Here is a 26,460-nt window from a genome sequence, read left to right as displayed (position 1 = left end):
GTTGACACTCAGTCTCCTTGGGGTCCTGTTAATGTGTGTGTGTGTGTGTACATTCTGCTTCCACAGAAAACATAATGGGCCAGTGGAAGAAGGAAGAGGAATGTCATTTTGGGGCCATTCTAAGCAAAGAAGGCTGCCCCAAGGTGCCATTTCCCTCCCCCCTCCAGCAGGAACAGTTGGGGAAGCGGCAAAGTGCATGTGTTGCACTGTAAAAAATGATATATAACATTTTGGAGGTCTTTTGTTCATAGGGTTGCGATAGGTCAGAGGTGACTTGATGGCACATAACACACACAATGGTAACAAAACAGACAAAATCCAAAACGGCCACAGGGCCACTGAAAACAAAACAATAACAGCAGTGGTTTCATTCCAAAATTCCGGATCCAAATCTAAAATGGCAAAATTAAAATTACACAACTCTAGTAGCTTCATATGGTCAACAACTGGCAGTAGCCCTGTAACACCTCTAGTTTCAGCTTGCTTTTCATGGCTATCAGTAGGATGCTAGTAAGCATCTCCAAGCTTAATAGTTTGTACAGTTTTTCATTTGGAAATGAATTTGCATTATTTATACTTTTGGATGTTTGAATCATCAGAACAATCCTCAGTCCTTCAGAATGCAGAAAATGAAAAAGTCCAAATCAAATAAATAAAGATGATGTGTTGGCAGGAGTTTCCCAGAAATCAGTGTGTTAGGCAGCAGTCTGGGTCAATTTAACCTAGGTCAAAGTTATGCTGTGTGAAAGCAACTTAAACAGAGGCAGCATGTAGGAAAGGAAATAGCTGATTCAGACCAGATGGGATTATGACTCGGGCAAAGTGTATTTCTGGCCAACTCAGTGGTCCCACACAGTGAGTAACTGTTGTTAGAAACAATAAAATGGGCCTATATACTAGCTAGTAAGTAAATATTCTCTATTTTGTTTTCTTTTATATTGCCTATATTTGGGAAGCTAACATTTCAGTTCTGTTTTTTACTGTTGGTTTTTTAAACTGGTTTGTATTATGTATGCATGTACATTTTAAAAATGCAATATACATACAATGTACATAATATATATAATGCTATAATATATATGTTTAATTTTGATGTTTGATGCACAAATAACTTTTAAAATACACACATTTTATGGTGGAAATTTAATGCAAGAATAAGAAAAAGCTAAATTAATGCAAGAATACAGGGAAAAGCTAAATTAAGTCAGGGATTTTCAGTTCAAACAACAGGGATGAAAAAGTAAGAACCATCCCTATATGAATAACAAAAGCATAAAACTTTTCTTAAGGAAAAGAGTTAGTGTTTACCTGTTCTGGTAACTGTGCTATCTTTATTACAGGATATTAAAAAGTAACCAAAACAAATGTTCTTAAAATATACCATTCATTCCAGTTTAATCTTGAATGTATCAAAGAATAGATCTTTAAACTTTTTTGAAAGCACCCATCCCTAAAAATGCTACCTTCAGACTTAGATAGTAATAAAGCTGATTCATGAAGTGGGAAGTCAGTGGATGTCTCATACTTTATTACTTTCTAGATCTGGTTGCCCTAGTTTAAATCACATGTTAATTACCTCAAGGAAGGAAACAATAAATGGTACCATTCTATGTATTTGCACTGGGAAAGTCCAAGGTTTGAAAACTAGAGAAGTGTCTCAAGATGGAGACATACATTTTGTTATCTCTGCTTAGAGGAGATATATTTACTCCAAAGGAAGATGACCTTGAATGTAAGATGACTCTTCTTAAAAATGTTATACACAAAAAAAATTATATTGCACTTAACTGTAAATATATGCAAAAGTAAGACAATCCCCTCTTTTTTTGGCATACCTGGAAAAAAACCCTAGTTTTGCATTTGAGTAAATATTGTAATTTGGAATTTTTGATTTATTGGAGTGATTGTGGAGCACTGGCGACACATGGGGTTGGATCCAAGCATCGACTGACCTGCCTGCCAACCAATGAACCACCATGCCTCCTCAGACCTCCTGCTGAAGGGAAGAACCACAGAGTGGTGGCTATCAGGATACCATGTGGGTATATGCCCCTGTGTGGATCACCTGCCACCTGTGAGTGAGGATACTAGGCATACACTTGCCCTGCTTCACTCTCAAAATTCCTTAAGGGGATCCCCTTTCTGGGGAACCTGGACTTGCAGGCCACGTCTCCTCCCAAAAGAATCCAAGCCCATTGCCCAAACCAACACAGGAGCCACAAAAAGGCTCCCGCCAAAGCTCCTAAAGCTGCAACTATTTGTAATGTTCTGCATCCAGATGTCCTGTCCCCAGCTGGACAGGTGCACACCATCCAGGCAGTACAGCATCTTGAGTCAAAACAATATGTCCAAGTGAGGAATCAGGATGTCCCCCACTGCTTCCACAAACTGCCCTTCACCTCAGCCAACTTCTACCCAGCCAAGTCCACCCTTTCTGGGCAAGAAGATCTGTGCCAAAAACGCCACTCAAACAAGTCCGATCACAGAAGGTGTATCTGAGGAAAGAGTCCACAGAGGCGTTCCAGATCTGTCATAATGAAATGCCAGCATTCCAATTCCAGCCATGTGCACAAGTCATTCTCCCCAGGGCATCCAGAGGGCTGTGACACCTGGCCTGGCAAAGCACTGTTGGCATCAGTGAGTCCCAAAGCATCCCCTTGATGCTGATCCAGGTTTCCTTGATGGTTGTCTGATTCCAGCTGCTATCCCCATTCAGACAGTGACACGTAAGTCACAGTGAATGATGCTGTGCCCAAACATCCATACCAATTTGTGCCGACCTTGTGCAAGAACTACCAAAAGCAAGACCATTAGTGGGATTCCGTGAACACTGGATGAATTTAGGTTCTGTAAGCACCAGACCATCACCACCTGGTGACTTGTATCCATGATGATGGAATACTGAAGTCAGGAAGGAGTAGGTTTCAAAGTCTGTTTGTGGAAAGCCAGCTGCCACCAGGCAGGATCTGAGGAAGCAAGAGAACTGGAACTGCAGCATCAGGGAGCAATCTATGTGTATAAGAAAAGGGCCTGAATGCTGCAGATGGATTTCAAAGTAGACTTTGGTGGCCTGTACTGGTCATAATACAGCATTGGATGCGGCCCTCATGTGGCTGTGCTCTTCCCACCCCTTTTGGTCAGTCTTGGAATACCAGAGGATGATGTAGATCCTGGTTGTCATCACAGAAACCTCTTGGTTTTCCAGGCCCCACTCAGAAGAGTCCCTGTGGAGGTTGGAGACAAGCTCCCCCATGCAGAAAGACCAATAAAAGGCCAGCAGGAAGATAATCCAAAACATCTGGGACTCAAAAAGAGACCAGCAAATGCTTGGTTGCTGCTGCAAGATACTGGAGATTGTGAACAGGGTAATGGGGTGGCACAGGACCGGGGAGGAGGGAGACATCCTTCTCCTGTCCTCCAAAGCCTGCTGGGCCACAAAGGAGTCACATGGGTCCAGGTAACTGTGAGCCTTGCTAAAGAAGGTGATAGTGCCCATGCTCTTGGGTGCCCAGCCCCGCTCCTTCAGGTGGGCCAGGTAGCATTAGACCATGATCCATGATCCATGAGGCAGACCAGCAGGCAGCACCCCCAGAGCTGGCAGCAAACTCCAAGAACTCTTGGAGTTCATTGCCCGGGCCCTCTCCTGAGCCGACTGGCCAGCCAGCCATGTTTAGCTGGCTGAAAAATTTGAACCTAGGGCCATGGGCCTCTTGGCATGGGCTGCTGTGAGAGCCCCAAAATGGTGGCCACCATGCCATGTACCCCTCCGCCACTCCATGGGCTGCAACCTGGCCACCCAATTAATTCTGGGGGGGGGGGCATCATTTTTGAAATTCCTGAACATCTTGTATTTGCCTTACCATTCCAGAAAATCACAGTAATGATACATAACAGTGATTTCCACATATATCTTCCACGTATATTTTTGCACCACCCTAATGAAAACTTTCCTGAATGGAGCTGATCACATCAGTATTAATAAATATTAAGTCATGTTCCTTAATTTCTTATCTTCATTTTTTAAAACTTTATTCTTGGTGTTGATTGATAACTGACAATAATGATTTCAAAGTGTGAATGTCTAATTCAAGCTTTCTACTAAATAATTTATGTAGCAGTTATTTATCTAAATATGATACATCAATCACTAGTTAAACTAAGTCTTACCTTATATGAAACAAAACCTGTTATGCTTGAACTGTTCAATTCATCCTGATCTCCAGTCATGAGCAGGGAGGTGATCATTTGGTAAGCTGTTTGGACACATCTGAATTAATCTGGAATATATTCATTTATATACATATACTGTTTTCTTGCTTTATACATCACTCAGTTTAATGTCCTGAGTGACAATGAACTGGGGAATACTGTCTTGAAGTGGGGAAAAGCGTCTGCAAGCTGCAGTGGCCAAGCAACTATTGCACTGCTTCTTCAAAGCTGCCTGACTCAGTACTATGTTCATGATGAACTTTGACAGTACAGTTTTTGTTTGCCTTGTGTTACTTTTCCATGCCATTTTCTGAGCTCTCTCGTGTACTATTCAAAATACACACTTCATATTACTGAACAGAGGACGAATTATCCTACATCACAGAGTTAACTAGCAAAAGGAATGCAAGCTATTCACATCATTCTTCTATTTGAGATACTGAGTTATGATGACCTCAAAAATGTGGAAGGGCAGAACAAGGGTTACCAGGTCCCCCAACTCCCCTGGTGGGAGATCAGGGGCCCGACATTTACCTTGCTGTGTTCCTGTTTATGCATGCACATAGTGTGCATGTGCACGTGCTACCAGCTTGCGCAATAACGTCACTTCCTGGAAGTGACATAATCGCGCAGGTCAAGGGGCAGCCTGGAAGTGCTCCTGCACTCACCAGAGGGCCGAATTAGGCCTGATTTGGCCTAAATTGAGCCCACTGCAGGGTGCAATTAGGCTCGAATCAGGATGCTGTGAGTACAGGAGTGAACCACATTGGCCAGGGGCACACTGCACTGCCTGGGAGTGCACCCCAGGAGGCACACCCCTCCTGCTGGTCAGGTAAGCTGAGGCCGGGGGTGGAGGCTGGGAGCAGGGGATCCCACACCCCGGGTGGGGGAATGGCACCCCTAGATGGAACTAAAGCACCCCAAAAACACCATGACCACCCATGGAAGCTTTCTCTGAAGTGGGAAACTCTAGCTTTAATATTTTAGATGAGACCAACCCTGTATGCTAAAATGTTGGCAAAAAACAACAGAAATATCCTTTCTATGTACTGAATCTAAAAAATGGATAGGGCTTCAGATTTTCGTGAAGGTGGCAGAATCACACTGGGATCCTGCTGTGTTTATGGCAACCCAATGGAACCTAATACAGTCACTTTGACAAAGCCATGCTGCGAACCTTAATTACTTTGGGATTGTTTAACAGATCTCAATACAAAGTCAATAACATGATAAATACTCGAACGTGAATGATCCACTGCTAGCCCTCCCTAGCCACCCATTCTTTAATTCTGAATAGATTAGCTAGTAATTTGTATCATTAATTTATTTTTTTGCTGTCAAAGAATGATCAAATCTGTGCGCTTGCTCATTTGTTTTACCAGCAAGCACATTTTTTTCTCTTTATACACCTTAGTCAATACTATGCAAATAGAAAGAATCAAAATTAAATATATCAGTTCAGGGTTGCTTGTTTCTTGAGAGTATTTCATTTATTAGCTTTCTAATCTATTTTTCGGCTTCCTGTCTCTGTGGCAGCAGATGGCATTAGCTCCATAGTCTCTCAGTTGCCTTGTAAATACATTATTGCATAGGAACATTAAAGGGCAGAAGATGACCATATGGTCTGTCATCACAGGCTGCCCTTTAAGGCCCAAATACCAAACTGTTAACTTAACACCCTAGTTCTTGTTAATAGATGTGTATTGTAATTTCTGATGTATGTTGGGATATGGGCAAGAAACAAGACGAACAGACTTCCAGCTGGTATGTTGGTGTAATTCCAGACTGCACTATGCTCAGTGCAGTCATATTGATCTGAGAGGTCTCGCCTTGATGTTTCTTACTGGTGGTTCCATGATATGGCATAAGTCATATTATTAATATGCATCTATTAAAGTTGTTTTGAGAATTAGAAGAGTTCATAACTGGGAAAAGGATGGGGCCAAGTATACTCCTGTTTTGCTTCAGAGCATAGTAGTGTTTCCAGAGCAAAGTAGTGACAGGCCTGAGGGTGCATGCTGGGAATATGCATCAATGTTTATGTCCAAGGCATGGGAGCCTTGGCAACCGTCCCCAAGTAAGATCTCAAAGAAGAGCGAAGGAGGGGATAAAAGGCAATCTCAAAGAGGGTGAGGCAGAAATCTCTTTGGTTAGATTTCTCTTGACCAGTCAATAACATCTCTTCAGCTTGGTCAAGCCTTGTTTGGGTAAATATAATGCATGCTTGCTGAAATTCTATTTGTAAGGTATGTTGGTGTCTTTCTTTCCCTCCCGCTGGTACCTTGAGCTCAAATGAACCCTGGTATGAGTAAGAGGTCATATCCTTGGGGAGTCTGATCACCTCCACAGTGGACCCACCTCAGGGTGGAATTCCCATCTAAAAGCCGTGGTTCCTCCCCTACTAGAAGATAACAACAGGGGAAAGCCTTGGCCTCTGTGCCCTGTTTGTTGGCTTTCCAGTGCTACTGAATGGCTGTGGATGCTGGACTATATGGATTATGGATCTGATCCAGCAGGACTCTCCTTATTTCCTTATGTTCATTATGTTGTCACCTCTTTGTGATTCTCTTAGCTACACTTTTTTTTTCTTGTCTGCTTTGGTTTGTTTATGACATTTGTGTACATCCTCTGATGTCATGAAGACAATGCTTCTTTGACCAGCGTATAGCTTTATAAAGCCCTTACCCACTTTGGATCAGATCTTTAAAAAACCACAGAAAATAATCGTTCTTCTTAACAGGGACAGCATTGTTCCTTCATTTCTGTACCCTTTAGTTAGTTACAGAAGCAATGCTGAACATCAGTGTTTGCAAATTTAATGAAAACTAGACTACAAAATCTGCAAGATACATATGGGATAACTGGCTTGTGCAAGTGACTAGATTTTCCAATTTTGATGTATATATGTATGCTATTTGCTCCTTCATGCCCTTCTCTACTTCTCCAATCTAAACAGCTGACATCCCGACTTTGTGTCCTCCTGGTCTGCATCCTAGTAGTTCTTTTTCAGATGGATAAATAAGTTTCTGTTACCTTCTCATTTATGATGGTTCTCATTCTCAGCAAAACTTTGATAATCAGTTCATTGTTTTAAGCTCAGGTTTGATCTTTCTGTCAGGGTATTCTTTGTCAGTTCTAATTCTGTACTTTCGGGTAAATTTCTTTCAAGACACTGATAGATTTCTGTTTCTGCATGTCTGTATAAATGCAAGCATAAACCTGTTATATTCTACCACACATTCTCAGACTTAGCTTGAAATTGCACTTACATCTATATTCAAGACATCCAGGTATGTTTTTAATTCTTTCTCAAATGCTAACAAAAACTGTTGTTGGTACAATTTTGCATCATTAAACTTTTTCTTCACTGCTGTTCTGGAAGTAATGAGTGGCTCCTCCCCTCTTAGCGTTTTAATTCAAAATCTAATCTACATTAAATCAAAATGGCCTCTGCTTCATGCCTGTAATGATCACTGTTCAGAACTTTGGTGTTAATGTAGCTTAAGATATGAGAGATGCCAATGTATAACAAGGCAGGGTGAAAAGCTGCTTATCTCTATTGATAAACCAGGCACTAGGGAGCTTCTGATATAGAAAGGAAAACTAAGTAGTAATATGAACCACTTGCTGAGACAGGCAAGATAATCCTTCTTCTCCAGATGCACAGCAATGCATATACTACAGACCATAAAGTATTCCCTTTTCTTCTTCAGTGTCACCTCTGACTTGAGCAAGCTAACTTATTCACTCTGAGCATCCATTATTTATATTGATGAGGTATCACTGGGTGTCCCTTTTGATTGACAAGCCAAAATGAGGCTTATTATGAATATGGTTCTAATCTATATTCTTGGAAAGGGTGGGTGGGTGGTTGAGGGAACAGAAAATTTACAAAAACAAAAGGAGGGATTTCACTTCCAAACTTGTACACAAGAAAAAGGAAAAGAAGTGAAAGATCACATTCACAAGTTATTTATGCTTGTTGCAATTCACATTGACAAGGTCCACACTGTCTACCAATACCCAACATGCAATAATAAAGTTCACAATATGTACAGTTTACAGTAATAAAGTTTACAACATGTACAGTTTCCAAAGTCCTGAAAGGAACCGCTCGTATATTGCAATATCCAAAAGTTCAGTCAAACACAAAGTACAATCCAGAGCAGCAAGGCACCATTTGCAGTAAAGCAAAACTCCGTTTGCTAAGGATGGCAAGGTACAATCCAGAGCAGCAAGGCACCATTTGCAGTGAAGCAAAACTCCGTTTGCTAAGGATGGCAACGAGTATGAGCCGGCAATGTCTCTCCGCTCGTTTCAGACCGAATCGTCTTTCCTCAGGCCAAAATGTCTGAAATTAACAATATACAATGATACTGCAAGCCTCGCGTCAAGACCTAATAATTATACATACAAATATCCCGGTATTTTACTTACTAAGAAATCCTATGCGGTTGGGTAACCGTTTCACATTAATTGCTCCGTAAATTTTCTGTGTGCGCTCCCAGTTCCTCCCTAACCTTTTAGCTAATCTAGGGGGACACGCCTTAGTTATTTAAAGTCCCACCACACTTAGTCCCTACACAGTTAGCATAAGTTTAGTAGCATAGGGAGGGAAGGAAACTGGGTCTACCAGGTATAGTGAGGAGGAGGGAGAAGGAAAGGAACAAACAAGGAAGTACAGTTCCTAATTTAAAGAAAAGCCGAAAGATCAATATCATGATTAAGCCCGTGAGGAATCATGGTGTTTAGCCTGAAAATCCATCTAATTTCTGTCTGGAGGAGAAACTTCTGGTGGTGTCCTGGCTTAGTTATATTCTCTAGAACCGAAAATTTAAAGGTTCTATTAGAGGGATGCGCTGAATCAAAATGTTGATACAAAGGGGTGTCCAGGTTGTGATTTTTTATTCTTGATAAATGTTCCTGTATACGGAGACGTATCGAACGGCTGGTACATCCCACATATAAGAGACCACAATTACATTGAAGAAGGTAGATGACATTCATGGTACTGCATGTGGAAAAGGACCTGGAATATAGGGGGCTACCTGTGAGCGGATGTTGAATGTGTTTCAAATCTATACTCAGACTGCATACACTACAGTGACCGCAGGGAAAATGTCCAATGGGAAGATCGTTCTTTTCTGCCGTTTTAAAATCCGAGTGAACTAGCAAATCACGCAGACTCCTAGTTCGCCGATAGCCTATCTGCGGTAATTTCTCACATCCAGGTAAGTTATTGAGTACGTTCCAATTTTTTCTAATAATGCTAGTAATAGCTCCTGACCTGGGAGTGAAATCAATTGCCCAGGTGATCCTGTCCTGACTCTGATTCCGGGGTCTGTAAGTAAGTAAATGGGATCGTGGTGTAGAATCAGCCTTTTTAATAGCCCGGCTAACAGTCCAACTTGGGTACCCTCGTGATCTGAAAGCTGCGCCCATACGCGATGTTTCTTGCCAGAAATCTTGTTCTGTTGTAGCGTTCCTTTTAATGCGGAGGAACTGCCCCACCGGTATATTTTTCTTTAAAGTTGGTCTATGGTGGGACGTGTACTGTAAGTATGCTGCTCTATCTGTTGGTTTTTTATAGGGTTTAACTCCAAGTGAACGGGCTGAGTGTTTAAATACAATAACATCCAAAAAAGGAAGATGGTCCGGGCTGCTTTGGTACGTGAAGCTGATATTGGGATCAATCCCATTAATCCAATTAATAAACCCCTCTACCTGGTCACTATGGCGTAGAATACAAAAAATGTCATCAATATATCGCCTAAAACAGACAATCTCCTGATGGAAAGGATTGGCAGTATGGTCATAAATAAACTTCTCCTCTAGATGTGCCATGTATAACACCGCAATGCTTGGAGCTGCTGGGCACCCCATAGCGACTCCCTTTATCTGGTAAAAAAATTGGGAGTCGAACCTGAAGTAATTCTTCTCCATGATCAGATCTAGTAAGTCCAGAAGAAAGCTGGTAGGTGGAAATTTTACTGGACGTTGATCAAATACATTTTGGATCACCATCCGAGCATCCTGATGAGGGATGGACTGCAAGACACCACTGACTTTATTCATCTAGTCGAAAAAATGGATGTCCCAGAGGGGGCCCAGCTTCTTACCATGGACGTCCAGTCATTGTACACGTCCATCCCTCATCAGGATGCTCGGATGGTGATCCAAAATGTATTTGATCAACGTCCAGTAAAATTTCCACCTACCAGCTTTCTTCTGGACTTACTAGATCTGATCATGGAGAAGAATTACTTCAGGTTCGACTCCCAATTTTTTTACCAGATAAAGGGAGTCGCTATGGGGTGCCCAGCAGCTCCAAGCATTGCGGTGTTATACATGGCACATCTAGAGGAGAAGTTTATTTATGACCATACTGCCAATCCTTTCCATCAGGAGATTGTCTGTTTTAGGCGATATATTGATGACATTTTTTGTATTCTACGCCATAGTGACCAGGTAGAGGGGTTTATTAATTGGATTAATGGGATTGATCCCAATATCAGCTTCACGTACCAAAGCAGCCCGGACCATCTTCCTTTTTTGGATGTTATTGTATTTAAACACTCAGCCCGTTCACTTGGAGTTAAACCCTATAAAAAACCAACAGATAGAGCAGCATACTTACAGTACACGTCCCACCATAGACCAACTTTAAAGAAAAATATACCGGTGGGGCAGTTCCTCCGCATTAAAAGGAACGCTACAACAGAACAAGATTTCTGGCAAGAAACATCGCGTATGGGCGCAGCTTTCAGATCACGAGGGTACCCAAGTTGGACTGTTAGCCGGGCTATTAAAAAGGCTGATTCTACACCACGATCCCATTTACTTACTTACAGACCCCGGAATCAGAGTCAGGACAGGATCACCTGGGCAATTGATTTCACTCCCAGGTCAGGAGCTATTACTAGCATTATTAGAAAAAATTGGAACGTACTCAATAACTTACCTGGATGTGAGAAATTACCGCAGATAGGCTATCGGCGAACTAGGAGTCTGCGTGATTTGCTAGTTCACTCGGATTTTAAAACGGCAGAAAAGAACGATCTTCCCATTGGACATTTTCCCTGCGGTCACTGTAGTGTATGCAGTCTGAGTATAGATTTGAAACACATTCAACATCCGCTCACAGGTAGCCCCCTATATTCCAGGTCCTTTTCCACATGCAGTACCATGAATGTCATCTACCTTCTTCAATGTAATTGTGGTCTCTTATATGTGGGATGTACCAGCCGTTCGATACGTCTCCGTATACAGGAACATTTATCAAGAATAAAAAATCACAACCTGGACACCCCTTTGTATCAACATTTTGATTCAGCGCATCCCTCTAATAGAACCTTTAAATTTTCGGTTCTAGAGAATATAACTAAGCCAGGACACCACCAGAAGTTTCTCCTCCAGACAGAAATTAGATGGATTTTCAGGCTAAACACCATGATTCCTCACGGGCTTAATCATGATATTGATCTTTCGGCTTTTCTTTAAATTAGGAACTGTACTTCCTTGTTTGTTCCTTTCCTTCTCCCTCCTCCTCACTATACCTGGTAGACCCAGTTTCCTTCCCTCCCTATGCTACTAAACTTATGCTAACTGTGTAGGGACTAAGTGTGGTGGGACTTTAAATAACTAAGGCGTGTCCCCCTAGATTAGCTAAAAGGTTAGGGAGGAACTGGGAGCGCACACAGAAAATTTACGGAGCAATTAATGTGAAACGGTTACCCAACCGCATAGGATTTCTTAGTAAGTAAAATACCGGGATATTTGTATGTATAATTATTAGGTCTTGACGCGAGGCTTGCAGTATCATTGTATATTGTTAATTTCAGACATTTTGGCCTGAGGAAAGACGATTCGGTCTGAAACGAGCGGAGAGACATTGCCGGCTCATACTCGTTGCCATCCTTAGCAAACGGAGTTTTGCTTCACTGCAAATGGTGCCTTGCTGCTCTGGATTGTACCTTGCCATCCTTAGCAAACGGAGTTTTGCTTTACTGCAAATGGTGCCTTGCTGCTCTGGATTGTACTTTGTGTTTGACTGAACTTTTGGATATTGCAATATACGAGCGGTTCCTTTCAGGACTTTGGAAACTGTACATGTTGTAAACTTTATTACTGTAAACTGTACATATTGTGAACTTTATTATTGCATGTTGGGTATTGGTAGACAGTGTGGACCTTGTCAATGTGAATTGCAACAAGCATAAATAACTTGTGAATGTGATTTTTCACTTCTTTTCCTTTTTCTTGTGTACAAGTTTGGAAGTGAAATCCCTCCTTTTGTTTTTGTGGTTAACTATTGAGGGTAATAATGGCAGACTATAGAGATACTTTTGCTTTCTCCCTCACTGAACGCGAGAGAATATTGTCCATCATCCCCTCCCTGTCCTCCAACAGGGGTGGGGCTTCTACTCGGGATTGGGAGTCATTAACTGAGCAGTTGACCAAGTCCACCAAGTTAACATTACATGCCGCTTCACTTACTGAATATTGCCAGGAGAATATCATTCCGAGGGGGCTCCGTATGCATAAGCCCCCCGGCATGTATAAAACAGATGAGCCCTTTAAGAAGAGATGGGCGTCTATTCTAAATAAATGCTCTTTTGATTTAATGCTGTTACTTATTGAGCGCATCGCCCAGGAGAGGGAGGAAATAGAGAAGGGAATTGAGGACCTTAAGACACAACTTAAATTAGATTACTCTGAAGAGGAGTACAACAAGGGAATAAATGAGACCAATAGACTTATCAAGGATTGTGAAACAAGGCTGAAGGATCTGAAAATGAGGAAGCTACATCGCGATAAGCAGGATTATTCTACTGGAAATATTTATAATTGGAAAGAGTCAGCCCCTAAGAAGAGGGTGACCTGGGCACCATCCACTTCCGGGGGTCTTGATTTTGATACTACAGACCCTTCGGATACAGAACTATCTGGAGAAGAGGGGGGCCGCACTCTCAGAAACCGTGTGGTTCCTACCCCCCAACCCCGACGTCCTTTTTTGGCGAGGGGACGGTTCTCCCGCCGGGGGAGAAACAGAATATAGTGTTTAATTTATCTTCACGGACTCTTTCAGATGTGGAACTTGGTGTACTTAATAAAGGATTGGGATTCGTACCAACTCCTCGATACAGTTGTTTAAATACTCGTATAGATCTCTTTAAATTGTTTAGACAAATAAAATTGAAAAAGCATTTTGGTAACATTGCCTCAGCAGCTCCTCCTTTAGACGGATTAAAATCCAGATCTACTTTCACACCAAGGGTGTCCGATATACAAATCGACACCTTTGAGAAACTGGTGTTGAGGGAGGTTGAAAAGCTAGAGAAGAGGGATCTACATACGTGGCACAATATGACCCATCAAGAAATGACGGCAATACGACAATTGCAGCGTGATACAAATATAATTATTAAGCCAGCCGACAAGGGGGGAGGGATTGTGGTCTTGAATAAAATGGATTACAGAAATGAAATCCTAAGACAACTAGAGGACCGGGAGTTCTATTGTCCAATAGACCATGATCCGACACAGGAGATCGCAAGGGTAATTAAAATCATACTCGACAATGCCCTGGGCAATAATCTTATTGATCAGCCCCTACACAGGGCATTGCAAAACTCGGACCCAAGGGTCCCGGTATTCTATTGTTTACCTAAAATCCATAAATCCTTGCAGTCCCCCCCCGGAAGACCGATAATATCTGCTTGCAACTCCGTCTTGGAACCGTTGGCTATTTACATCGATCGTATATTACAACCAGCCGTTAAAGGGGTACAGTCCTATATTCAAGACACCACTGACTTTATTCATCTAGTCGAAAATATGGATGTCCCAGAGGGGGCCCAGCTTCTTACCATGGACGTCCAGTCATTGTACACGTCCATCCCTCATCAGGATGCTCGGATGGTGATCCAAAATGTATTTGATCAACGTCCAGTAAAATTTCCACCTACCAGCTTTCTTCTGGACTTACTAGATCTGATCATGGAGAAGAATTACTTCAGGTTCGACTCCCAATTTTTTTACCAGATAAAGGGAGTCGCTATGGGGTGCCCAGCAGCTCCAAGCATTGCGGTGTTATACATGGCACATCTAGAGGAGAAGTTTATTTATGACCATACTGCCAATCCTTTCCATCAGGAGATTGTCTGTTTTAGGCGATATATTGATGACATTTTTTGTATTCTACGCCATAGTGACCAGGTAGAGGGGTTTATTAATTGGATTAATGGGATTGATCCCAATATCAGCTTCACGTACCAAAGCAGCCCGGACCATCTTCCTTTTTTGGATGTTATTGTATTTAAACACTCAGCCCGTTCACTTGGAGTTAAACCCTATAAAAAACCAACAGATAGAGCAGCATACTTACAGTACACGTCCCACCATAGACCAACTTTAAAGAAAAATATACCGGTGGGGCAGTTCCTCCGCATTAAAAGGAACGCTACAACAGAACAAGATTTCTGGCAAGAAACATCGCGTATGGGCGCAGCTTTCAGATCACGAGGGTACCCAAGTTGGACTGTTAGCCGGGCTATTAAAAAGGCTGATTCTACACCACGATCCCATTTACTTACTTACAGACCCCGGAATCAGAGTCAGGACAGGATCACCTGGGCAATTGATTTCACTCCCAGGTCAGGAGCTATTACTAGCATTATTAGAAAAAATTGGAACGTACTCAATAACTTACCTGGATGTGAGAAATTACCGCAGATAGGCTATCGGCAAACTAGGAGTCTGCGTGATTTGCTAGTTCACTCGGATTTTAAAACGGCAGAAAAGAACGATCTTCCCATTGGACATTTTCCCTGCGGTCACTGTAGTGTATGCAGTCTGAGTATAGATTTGAAACACATTCAACATCCGCTCACAGGTAGCCCCCTATATTCCAGGTCCTTTTCCACATGCAGTACCATGAATGTCATCTACCTTCTTCAATGTAATTGTGGTCTCTTATATGTGGGATGTACCAGCCGTTCGATACGTCTCCGTATACAGGAACATTTATCAAGAATAAAAAATCACAACCTGGACACCCCTTTGTATCAACATTTTGATTCAGCGCATCCCTCTAATAGAACCTTTAAATTTTCGGTTCTAGAGAATATAACTAAGCCAGGACACCACCAGAAGTTTCTCCTCCAGACAGAAATTAGATGGATTTTCAGGCTAAACACCATGATTCCTCACGGGCTTAATCATGATATTGATCTTTCGGCTTTTCTTTAAATTAGGAACTGTACTTCCTTGTTTGTTCCTTTCCTTCTCCCTCCTCCTCACTATACCTGGTAGACCCAGTTTCCTTCCCTCCCTATGCTACTAAACTTATGCTAACTGTGTAGGGACTAAGTGTGGTGGGACTTTAAATAACTAAGGCGTGTCCCCCTAGATTAGCTAAAAGGTTAGGGAGGAACTGGGAGCGCACACAGAAAATTTACGGAGCAATTAATGTGAAACGGTTACCCAACCGCATAGGATTTCTTAGTAAGTAAAATACCGGGATATTTGTATGTATAATTATTAGGTCTTGACGCGAGGCTTGCAGTATCATTGTATATTGTTAATTTCAGACATTTTGGCCTGAGGAAAGACGATTCGGTCTGAAACGAGCGGAGAGACATTGCCGGCTCATACTCGTTGCCATCCTTAGCAAACGGAGTTTTGCTTCACTGCAAATGGTGCCTTGCTGCTCTGGATTGTACCTTGCCATCCTTAGCAAACGGAGTTTTGCTTTACTGCAAATGGTGCCTTGCTGCTCTGGATTGTACTTTGTGTTTGACTGAACTTTTGGATATTGCAATATACGAGCGGTTCCTTTCAGGACTTTGGAAACTGTACATGTTGTAAACTTTATTACTGTAAACTGTACATATCGTGAACTTTATTATTGCATGTTGGGTATTGGTAGACAGTGTGGACCTTGTCAATGTGAATTGCAACAAGCATAAATAACTTGTGAATGTGATTTTTCACTTCTTTTCCTTTTTCTTGTGAACAGAAAATTTACACTTGTCTCTTTGATGGAACTACACACTACTCCTGATCTTAGCCGAAAGGCCAAGAAACCGTTTGGAAGAGATCACAATGTGAGGTAAGTGCTTTAATTTTCAATTTAAATGTGTAACTGAATAGAATGAGCCATCAAAATACATCTTGTACCTTCTTAGGTATCCGTGTCCATCCAGCAGAGACACTGTAATGCTAAACCTAAACTATGACTGACTGTTGAGCCATAAGGACTGTCATTTTCATGAGCTTTCTCAACCACACTCCTTCACTTCAAATAATTTAGAACAATACAAAGATGATAGTGGCTTGTTTTCCATGGAAAATTTGCACTGGCTTCCTCCCCTTCCCCCTCCCATTGTAGTCCATAATACCCCCAGGGTCCAACCCAGTACAGAATGGCATTTCTGTTTATGGGGCACATTTATACTTCTATACGTTAGGCAGGATGCAAACCATAACCACTTTTTCATAAAGCTCCCATCTAACTTAGTAGTTTTATAATGAAGTACATGGCTGGTGAACTAGAACTATAAAATCTGAATAGACTGTTTCCCAGGCTTACCCACTAAACAGTTTGAACATTCTGCTGGTGGTGTTACAATAGTTTATATAAACTGGAACATCTTCCCGGCTCTACTGATACATAGACCTAATCACCAGTCATGTGCACTGCACTGATGCTCAGTGAAATAGTGGCCGTCGTCACACGGCCAAAAATTTAGTGCTAAAAGAACGTCATGTTCCGCAGAACACCCACCTCATTTCGTCTCTCTAGCAATTCTCCCAATCACATCTTCTTACTCTTTATTTCGCCTTTATCCGTCTCCATGTGACTGCCCCATATCGATTATGATCCACTTGCAACGCTTCATGATCACATGTCTAGCCGTGCCAAAGCTCCCCCCCTCCCAAGCTCCCACAAACCTGAGCGTCTCACGAAAAAAGTTTTTTTGGTGAACATAAATGGTATAGCGCTATTATAATTTTTACCCACATCGTCATTGTGCAATTGAAATCTAATGTCGAACAGGCATTCCAACCTGTTTTGTCCAAAAACACATTCTATCGATCAGGCAAAAAACATTGTTTATTCACAACTTCTCCATCCCATTTTTCCAAACTTTCCCTGATTCCTCCACTGCCCGTCTTTGGTGCCCTCCACATTGTTTATCAAGCTTTTTTCTTGCCAACGTAGACCACTTTTTGAATATCGCTATTACGAAATTCGAAACTATTAGCTGTTAATTTTGGCGCGGAAACAAACCCCCCTTTAATCTGCAACAGGCGTGCGGAAATCACTTTTGCTTTCGAACTTAACAAGGGAAGTCCAGCGTGTCTTTGAGACACACAGCCTACCAAAGCTTTATCTTCAGCGATATAAGTACAGTCTTTGGATTTCCCTTTCTAAAAAAACATGTCTCATGGTGGAGACAGCTATGTTAAGCGGGGGATTTCTTGGAGACACAGAGAAATTATGGACCTCCTTCACTTTTGGGGAGAGGAAAAAATACAGGAGGCCCTTCGGAATACACATAGAAACCTGGACTACTTTGAATGGATCTCCGAGCAGATGGCAACCCGGAGTCATAGAAGATCGGCTCTGGAGTGCAGGTCAAAGACCAAGACCATGCATCTCGGGTGCATAATAGCTGGTCTGGAAATGCACCCATCACTTGCCCCTACTACCGGGAGCTTGAGAGCATTCTACGTGGTGATGCAAGTGTGAACACGAAACGCATAGCCAGAAGCATGGTTCTGCAGGTGGTGGGTCAAGTGCGGCTGGACACCTTAGTGCTCCAGGAGGGATCGGAGGAGCTATTCTCGCATGACCTGCAGACCCTCAATCCCGTGGAAATCAGGATGTCAACACCTTGTCATGCAGGTAATATTATAGCATAGCACGACAGAAGATTGACATAGTTGGGACTGAGATGACTCAACATTAACATCAGAAGTATATTAACATTACATGTGGGAAATGTGCGGCTCCTGCTGTTGTGGGGTGGATTTGAGTGATTCTGTATGCGACAACATCCAGGTAGCGTGGTTCGTCTATTTATTTCTAGTTGTGGGGATCTATCAATTTCTTTCACACAGAAAAATGATCCTGTGTTGTGTGCAAGTGGAAGACCCAGAACCCAGGGCTATTATATTCCTGAAAGGTGAGAAGACAGATGTGATGGAACATCCCTTTTCCAAGTTCAGTGCATGGTTAGATCTATCCGTTCTGGTAGTCTATCCTTTGCATTACGAAACCATGCACAGTGATTCTACGATGGGATTGGACACTTCATGCCAAAATTTATTGTCCCGCTCTAATCTTGGTGTGTGCCTAAGGTGAGGATCACACTCACCAGATTTTCAAGGGGGGTAAAGCAACATGTTCTTGGTGGGCCGCCCTTGTGGCAGGTGGCTCTTTTATGTCACATTCTGCGCCACAAGCACATTTCCCCTCCACTCTGAGCACTTCTCACATGTCTCACGTGAATGGGGACCTTTTGAAGAACTGAAAACTTCAATCTGATTTGGGGATGTTTGGTTGGGGGAAACGAGACGTACACATAGAAACCCGTTCAGCACAGAAAGACATGCTTGTGCTGAGCAACATAGAGACAAGCTACAAGTGACACCTGACACAGTTTGGACACTTGTCAACTTCCCTCAATTTTTGCTTGGAAATTTAGGCATCCAGGTCTTGCAGCTTGGCTCTCCATTACAGCTGCAAAACCAGGATGCCTACATTACCCATCAAAACTTGAAGGAAGTTGACAGGTGTCCTATCTGTGTCAGGCGTCACTTGTAGCTTGGCCCATAGTGACCAAATGATGGCACCAGATAGTCGAGGGAGTGTATGCATGGAGACATGTGCATTGACCGACACTACTGCTCCTTCCCTTTTTTCTGTGTTTCAGAGGACTGTGAGAGCCTCATTGAGGCAGAACGGCATGCTCTGGAACCAGACCTGGATGCAACACCAGAGGGATTCCTTGATGATGGTGAGAGATGTCTTGAGATCCGGTGATTCTGCAGTGCATTGCGTTGCCCACATTTCAAAGCATAGCGTGCCAAAGCAACAGTCACAGCTCTATTTCGAAACTATGGAATACTGTTTACAGGGGGACAAGTTATGTGAGGCCCTGTTTTCCTGCATGAGGGTGACTGTGGATGGATGGGGACACATAATGTGGCAGATATTTTTTTAAAATTTCTGGACTTGTGGGAGAGTAAACAGAACATGAGTCACTGCAAGCACAGCGGTATGAACTCCTGCTGTGATGAGAAATGCGGCAAAACTATCAGGGTTCAATTACTGAAACACCATGCACTTCTTTCTGCAGATTTCTTTGACCAGGGATTCACCATGCAGGAGAATTTGTTGGACAAGGAAAACAACCCCCCATCCCCACGGTCCACTGCAGAAGGTCTGTATGTTATGATGTTTTTCCAAAAAAGGACCGGCTGACATGTCCCTCAGACTTGGCACATTTTACTTCAAATCCCCCCCCCCAAACAGCACAATTCCTTGCTTTCCCTTTAATGTATATGGTCCGTACCCTTTTCCACACATCCATATTGATTTCATTTGTGATTTTCCTTGTGGGATTGCATCATTTTCTGGCTCGATGAAAAACCCTTATTTGTCCCCATTCCATGTGATTTGTCTTACCCATCCATCAAATCATATTTTGATCCATGTGTATCCCGGACCTTGCAGTTAAAATCTGTACACTGCAGATTCTTAGATGGTACATTGGTTGAGAAAGAACCAGAAACAATCCAATGAAGGCCAGATTTTTGGGGGGAGGGGTTGCATACACACTTCCTACATCAATAATCTTACTCTACCGCTTACCAGGTTCCACGGAAATGGCAACACCAGAATTATCGCCAGGAACACACCTGGACAACATCAGGTGTAGGAAAAGACCCGTGTCTGCTATAACCAGTGCAACGGAGAAGTTTCTTAGCCTGGCATCCACAGAACACCAGGAGGAGATGGCCCTGCAAAGGCAGGAGCAAGAGGAGACCAAAAAGTGGCGTGAAGAGGGGGGCCGCAGACACCAGGAATTTCTTCAGGAAACCAGGCTCGAGCGAAGAATGTTCCAAGATGCGTGGTCTCAAAACCAGGAGGTGATGCATGCGACTGTGCTGACCCTTAAAACCTTAGGTGAGGCTTTCCTGCAGCAGCATCAACCAGATCTCCCACAACTGACCAATGGTACTCTGGAAGACATCTCTTCAGATAACACTAGGAAGGGTGCACCCAAAAGATTGTGTGTGGGAAAGGCCAGGGAGCGGCTCACCCTATAGTCACATGTCTAGAATAGATCTGACCTTTTTTGGTTTTGGCCACTGGTAAAACTATGCACTTGCACACTAAATATATCTGTTTGGCAGTGATAATTCTAACTGTTACCATATTAGAAAATAGCAAGTTCGTGTGATTCAGTAAAATATTGGTTTATTCAAATATTAACAAGCAGAAACTATTAAAAAACCATATTCAGCTATGAACCCCAGAAAAACCAGAAAAGCTAACAAAACAATTGGTTCGGTCAAGTCACGGGTCCTGCCCACTTGACACTGGCCGATCAGGCAACCCTTCCCTGTGTCGCTCCCTCCTCTCCAAAGCAACTATTCGATGCCCTTGCCTTGCCACTCGACTCTCCAGAGTCCTAAATTGTCTTTGCTGCTTGCGATCTGAAAAGATGAGACAAACCACTGTCAGGATAAATATCCCTGGTGCAGAACATGTTTCATCAAACATTACCTAACATATAAACCTACAGTAGGATGTCATCCTTGCTTCCATCGAGTGTATCGCTGCGTGGATGCTCTCGAGGGAGGTTTGTTGAGAGGATGCCTGGTGTGGGTGCTGCGCGCTTGTGGATGGGTTCTCATCCTCACTGGCACGTTCCTCAACGGCTGCATCTGAGAAAGACAAAAAGAATCTTTGGGTCATCTCCTTGCTAATATCAATTGTGACATGGGTGGGGAATGTCTTCAAGTTGTTCAACTGGTCATTTCTAGGTTGAGGGAGTGGAAATGTTTCACTGTATGGAAAGAACATATGAATAACTTTGTTCAGAAATCTTCCATTCAACCGCTGTATGTTCCTTGAATCAAAGAAAAACCTTTGTTAATAAAGTTCTCTTTTCTCCAAAGCTGCAAATGTGCTCATTGCTACAATGTTGGCCAACTGCACTTCTTGGTTTTGGGAAGTGATAGTTGCAGAACAGAGGCATCCTCAGACAGGAGCCACATCACAACCACTGAATTTTGGATATCGCAGTGTTTTCAAGACAAAGGATTTATTCCTACAGTGGAATATAACATCTGCCGCTTACCTTGAGAAGCATCAACTGATGCTGCAGGTCTGGTCTCCTGCATCTCCTCCTCGCTACCCGGATCTTGTCTCAGCTGTGCGGCTCCTTGTATTCCTGCCCCCTCATGATGGCTCTCTCTGTCTCTTCGAACAGCTGTGAAAGGTGTGGGGGATGTATGAGACCCGGTGATGACCACAAATGTGTTAAAAGCAATCCTGGGGACTTATCACAGGTGGGGTGATAGAATTCCTGTGATAGACACAGGGCATTAGAGCAAACTCGGAAATTAAAAACTTGACAATAGGTAAACAATCACATCTTGCCCATGGTTTGACAGAGCCATGAATGCTGTCTTTGATGCATGCACAACATTACCAGGAACACCATTCAAAAAGACCTCGGGGGGGGGGGGGACGGACGTGGTGCCACAAATTGATGAGATGCACAATCCACACCAAGTGAGAGGACATTACGTATACTCTTAATTGTGGAAGGAAGATGTGGTGGATGTGGGTGGTGTCAAAGAATTGATTTCTCTATGATGGCACTAAGAAGTCAAATCGGTGGGACTAGCCAAGGGGTGCCCTAATCGATACACAGTAATATTCCACAAACATCAAAAGGAAATCAAAGGGAATAATGGTGATTCCTCTATACCACAAAGTATATTGTTAAGAATGCATGCTGTTACCCCCCCCCCCCCCCAGGGAAACAACTGAGAAGGCTGAGGCAGATATACTCACAGGCATGCCTCCTCTCCTGCCATCGTGGTCTTCTCGCAGCCTCCCAAAGCCACATCATTTTTTGAAGTGAGGAGGCCGCCCACTCTGACGGGGGATTCCTTGCCATGCCTCCAGTGCATCGAAAAAAGCCCCCTTAGTCCGTTTGAATTTGGACCTACATTGGTCCGTGCTCCTCTGGAATCCCCTGTCAGTCAGCCACTTGGATAGCCTCCAAAAATGGCCTTGGTGGGAAGGTGGGAGCTGCTCATGAGCCGCTCCACCTTCCCACTCTGAAGTACCAGGTCCAGGAGCAGCTCAACCTCCTCGTCCGACCAGAAGGCGCCCCTTCGTCATGGTGGCATGGTTCCTTCACGTCGTAATAGCAAAGTTGAAAATTGTCCAAACTGAGCATGCTCGAGCGGCAGCCGGCATTTTGGGAGGGAAAACCGAGTCAAGGGTCGAGGGAACTCAGTTGGCCTATCGCGAAGTGCAAGTTTTTCCCTTCAAAAAGACTTTTGGTTGTGAGAAGGGGGAGAGGCACTTTGTGATAGGTGTAATTGTCTGAAAGTGAAGACGCAACAGGAAACTGGGAAAGTAGTGATCGTTGATGGAATAACGAACTAACAATATGGCAGACATAAACTTGATGAAAGGGCATGCTTGTGTTCGTCGGTCCCGCTATTCACGACGACAGCAGGATCAGCGGCTTTGTGGCCCCCACTGAAGCTCATGCAACATATCCCCTATCCCATTATTTGCCCTCCCTCTTCTCTGTGCCTTTCTATTGCGCTTCGGAAAATGGTGCTCGCAGAGTAAAAACATGTTTTTCATATGGCGGGATTTGGAACTATCACAAGAAAAGTCAGAGCGTGTTATGTCACTGTATCCGAGCCATGCATGATGTGAATAGAAAACCTCAACCCCCCCCCCCCCGCCCCACCATTTTAAACTAAAGTTGCAAAGCAGCATCTTCAATCGAGATCTCGGTTGTGCATATTTTAAATTGCCTCCACAAATTCCCAACTCAGAGATATATTATCCATATGTTATCAGCATTATGTTGACTGTTTTAACCTGTGCACAGTCCACTTTTCTCCCCAATTGAGGCATTAGAGATACCTTCTTAACCACGTGGCGGAGTGATCATTTTTCTGGAATAAAAGACATCCTTGCACACACGATAGCCAGAAATCCAATGTTTTAATTAAGAGGCAGGAAAACCAAATATGCAAATTTTAATAACAAAGAACATTTTTCTTGTAGATTGTTGAGTGGAAACACACCTGAGTTAAAATCATTACTGGCACCTCATTTGAGATTCCATGAAGGTGGCCAGAGCATCCCATACCACCTTCCCTTTCTCAAGCAAAGCATTGTTGTTGTCCACCATTTCAACACCCTCTTCAGGCAGAAGTACAGGGGAAGGATCTCTCAGCTCTCCCAAGACCTGCTGTCCCCTACCTTCGCAGATGTTGTGTAATATCACACATGCAGTGATGATGGTGACAAGATTTTCCTCCCTGGCTTTTAGTCTGTGCAGTAAGCACTGCCAGCGCCCCTTCAGCCTTCCAAAACTACGTTTGACCTGATTTCTCAAACGGGAGAGAGACCTGTCAAAGTTCCGTTCTCGTTGTGTTTTCACAATCTTCCCATATGGCTTCATAAGCCAGGGGCGCATTGGGTACGTACCATCCAAAATAATAATGGGAGGCACAGACACACCATCCAGGTTAAGTGTTGGATTTCCAGGGACAAATGTGCCAGCATCCATGGCCGCGCAGATGCAGGAGTTTTTAAAAACAAAAGCGTCATGATTTTTGCCGCTCCATCCTATTTCAACATCCACGAAGCGTCCAGTGTAGTCCACCGTGCCCTGCAACAGCATCGAGGAGACCATTTTGCAATTGACGTACTGCTCCGGGCTGCCACCAGGTGCCCTGATCGGGATGTGGGTCCCATCGATTGCCCCAATGCAGTGGGGGAATCCGAGTCTTGCAAAACCATCCACAATCTGAAAACGATCATATCAAAATCAACTCTAATCATGAGACTGACTGCATTCAAGTTTTTCCTCCCAACCTAAAAAATCAAGGGAATCTCAAATGGCACATTTTTTTTGCTCCTATGATAAATCGTTATATTGATCCAATAATCTAAATTTTTTTAAAAAAACGTACCTTGCCAACCTCGGTGCCCAGGCAGACGGTCTTCCCGAGAAGTTCGTCCTCCATTGCACGGCAAATCTCTAAAACTGCAGTGGCAACCGTTGATGGCCCCAGTCCAAATTGATCTCCGGCAACATGGTAAGACGTGCCAGTGGCCAGGAAACAGATGGTCACAGCCACTCGCTGCTCCGGGGAGACAGGTTCTCTCATGTTGGTGCGCTGTTGGAGCACATCAACCAATTCCATGAACGTTGCCCGGTCCATGCGGAAACGTTCCCTCCACTGCTCATCATCCCAGGTGTTCAGGACGATCCTGTCCCACCAGTCTTGACTGTGCTCGCGGACCCAGAATCTTCTGGGAACATTAAGACCTGCAAGGGCATGCCAGCATTGGCGAAGCCTCCTTCTTTTTTCCTTCCCAAGATTGCGGTATGAAGGAGAAGGGAAGTCCGAAGACTGGAAGAGTATTGATGCCACTCTTCTCCAATGATTGATGGATCGAAGTTGCGCCTGGCAAAGTGCCATTGCGCCCTGCAGAATAGAATTCACTACCCGTGCAAGCAAAAACATGAACATTTGCTGGCACGCCATGGTAGTCTTTTAAGAGCAGGAGATCTCATTGGACAAGGGTATTTGAGAAGGGTGACGGCAATTTATGCATGTTCAAATTTGAGTGAAAATTTGGCTGACCCAACGGTTTTGCCATTTCATGGGCGGGAAAACTACCGCACCAATCACTGTTAAATGTTAGTTTGGAATAATGCAAATCATTAATGATGGAAGCGTGATATAGCGCAAATTTGCAGAAAAAAATAAAAAAAAAGGGCAGGGATAAGTTAACCGGTTGAGAAGGAAACAGTAGAAACCCGCCTTTCCAGAGCAGTGAGGCTGTGTGGACACGCAAGCAATCGAAACAAGATGAGAATGTCCATTATAATGACAATTGCAAAAGAAACGCTTTCAGTCGCAAAACTATCGAGATATGGGCCCGTGTGACGACGGCCAGTATATATGCCATGTACAACTCATATAGAAGTCTGTTTCAGCTGGCGTAATTGGAAGAATCTGAACACCCCCACAGGTTCTGCTTGCTCTGTGCCATCCTATAACAAATCACTCCTGGTTATGATGTTATGGATCCAATCACAGTCAGTACTGGCTATTCTGGTGGGCAGAGGCTTTCCAGAATCTTGAGTAGGGTCTTTTAAATCATCTGTTATCTCTCTTTTCTTTTTTTAAAAAACCTGGTGATGCCAGAGACTGAACCTGTGACCATTGGCATGCAAAGCAAATACTGAAGCACTGAGCCATAGCCCCCAAATCATTCTCTCTCTCTCTCTCTCTCTCCGTCCATCCTCATCAGAAAGGTTTTTGTCAGCAGTCAAGTCCTACCTTCACACTAATAGAGATCTTTATGATTATGGCTATAATCATAAACTCCTTCTCCCCTATGTTCCCTGAGTCCAAGATATGCTGCCTGGCCAGGCAGAATGAATCCCGACCCAGCTGGAGTTGGAATAATACTGGAATGTGAGTCATAGGCAAGGCGGACTAGCTGCCCCACATCCCAGAGACGTGCAAAGATTTAAAGACAAAAGCAGTCTTCCAGGAGTTCCTGAGTTAATCTCATCCACCTCCTTCTGATCTTCCCCCTTCTTCCTCCCTAATTAAGGCTACTCAGGGATTTGATAGCCCTTCCTATCCCACAATTGCAAGTCATCAATATTTTTTCTTACCTTTAGTAACACCCCGGAAAGTACACTCAAGCCTTTCCCATTTTTTTTGTCTTACTTCCAGAGACATGATCCTGACCCAGGGCATGTTCCACAGTATAATTAGACTGCCCTGCCATGTGTTCTGTGTGTGTGTCCTGGGATCCTATGTACACCCTCAGACATGTGTTTGAGCCTTTTCCTTCTTTTTGCCACAAAGCGCTGGTCGCTCGGCTGCTACTCTCTATAGATGTGCTCTGTCTCCTAAACTGGTAGATATCTCTCGACCCTGTAC

The 26,460-nt window shown here is 43.4% G+C and overlaps 2 long non-coding RNA genes across 2 annotated transcripts; one reads left to right on the top strand and one right to left on the bottom strand.

Moving 5' to 3' along the window:
* Window positions 1–8,165: 8,165 nt before the first annotated feature.
* On the bottom strand, window positions 8,166–8,720 carry LOC129333082 (uncharacterized). The gene is made up of 2 exons (XR_008597391.1): window positions 8,647–8,720; window positions 8,166–8,560 (listed from the first exon to the last, which is right to left on the bottom strand). It is a non-coding gene; the product is annotated as an uncharacterized LOC129333082 (long non-coding RNA).
* A 3,170-nt stretch (window positions 8,721–11,890) lies between these two features.
* LOC129333078 (uncharacterized) lies at window positions 11,891–12,445 on the top strand. Its single transcript, XR_008597390.1, has 2 exons — window positions 11,891–11,964; window positions 12,051–12,445. It is a non-coding gene; the product is annotated as an uncharacterized LOC129333078 (long non-coding RNA).
* Window positions 12,446–26,460: the final 14,015 nt, after the last annotated feature.

The sequence above is a fragment of the Eublepharis macularius genome, chromosome 7 (assembly GCF_028583425.1).
Source record: "Eublepharis macularius isolate TG4126 chromosome 7, MPM_Emac_v1.0, whole genome shotgun sequence".
NCBI lineage: Eukaryota > Metazoa > Chordata > Lepidosauria > Squamata > Eublepharidae > Eublepharis > Eublepharis macularius.
This window is presented reverse-complemented; position numbering and strand designations above follow the sequence as displayed.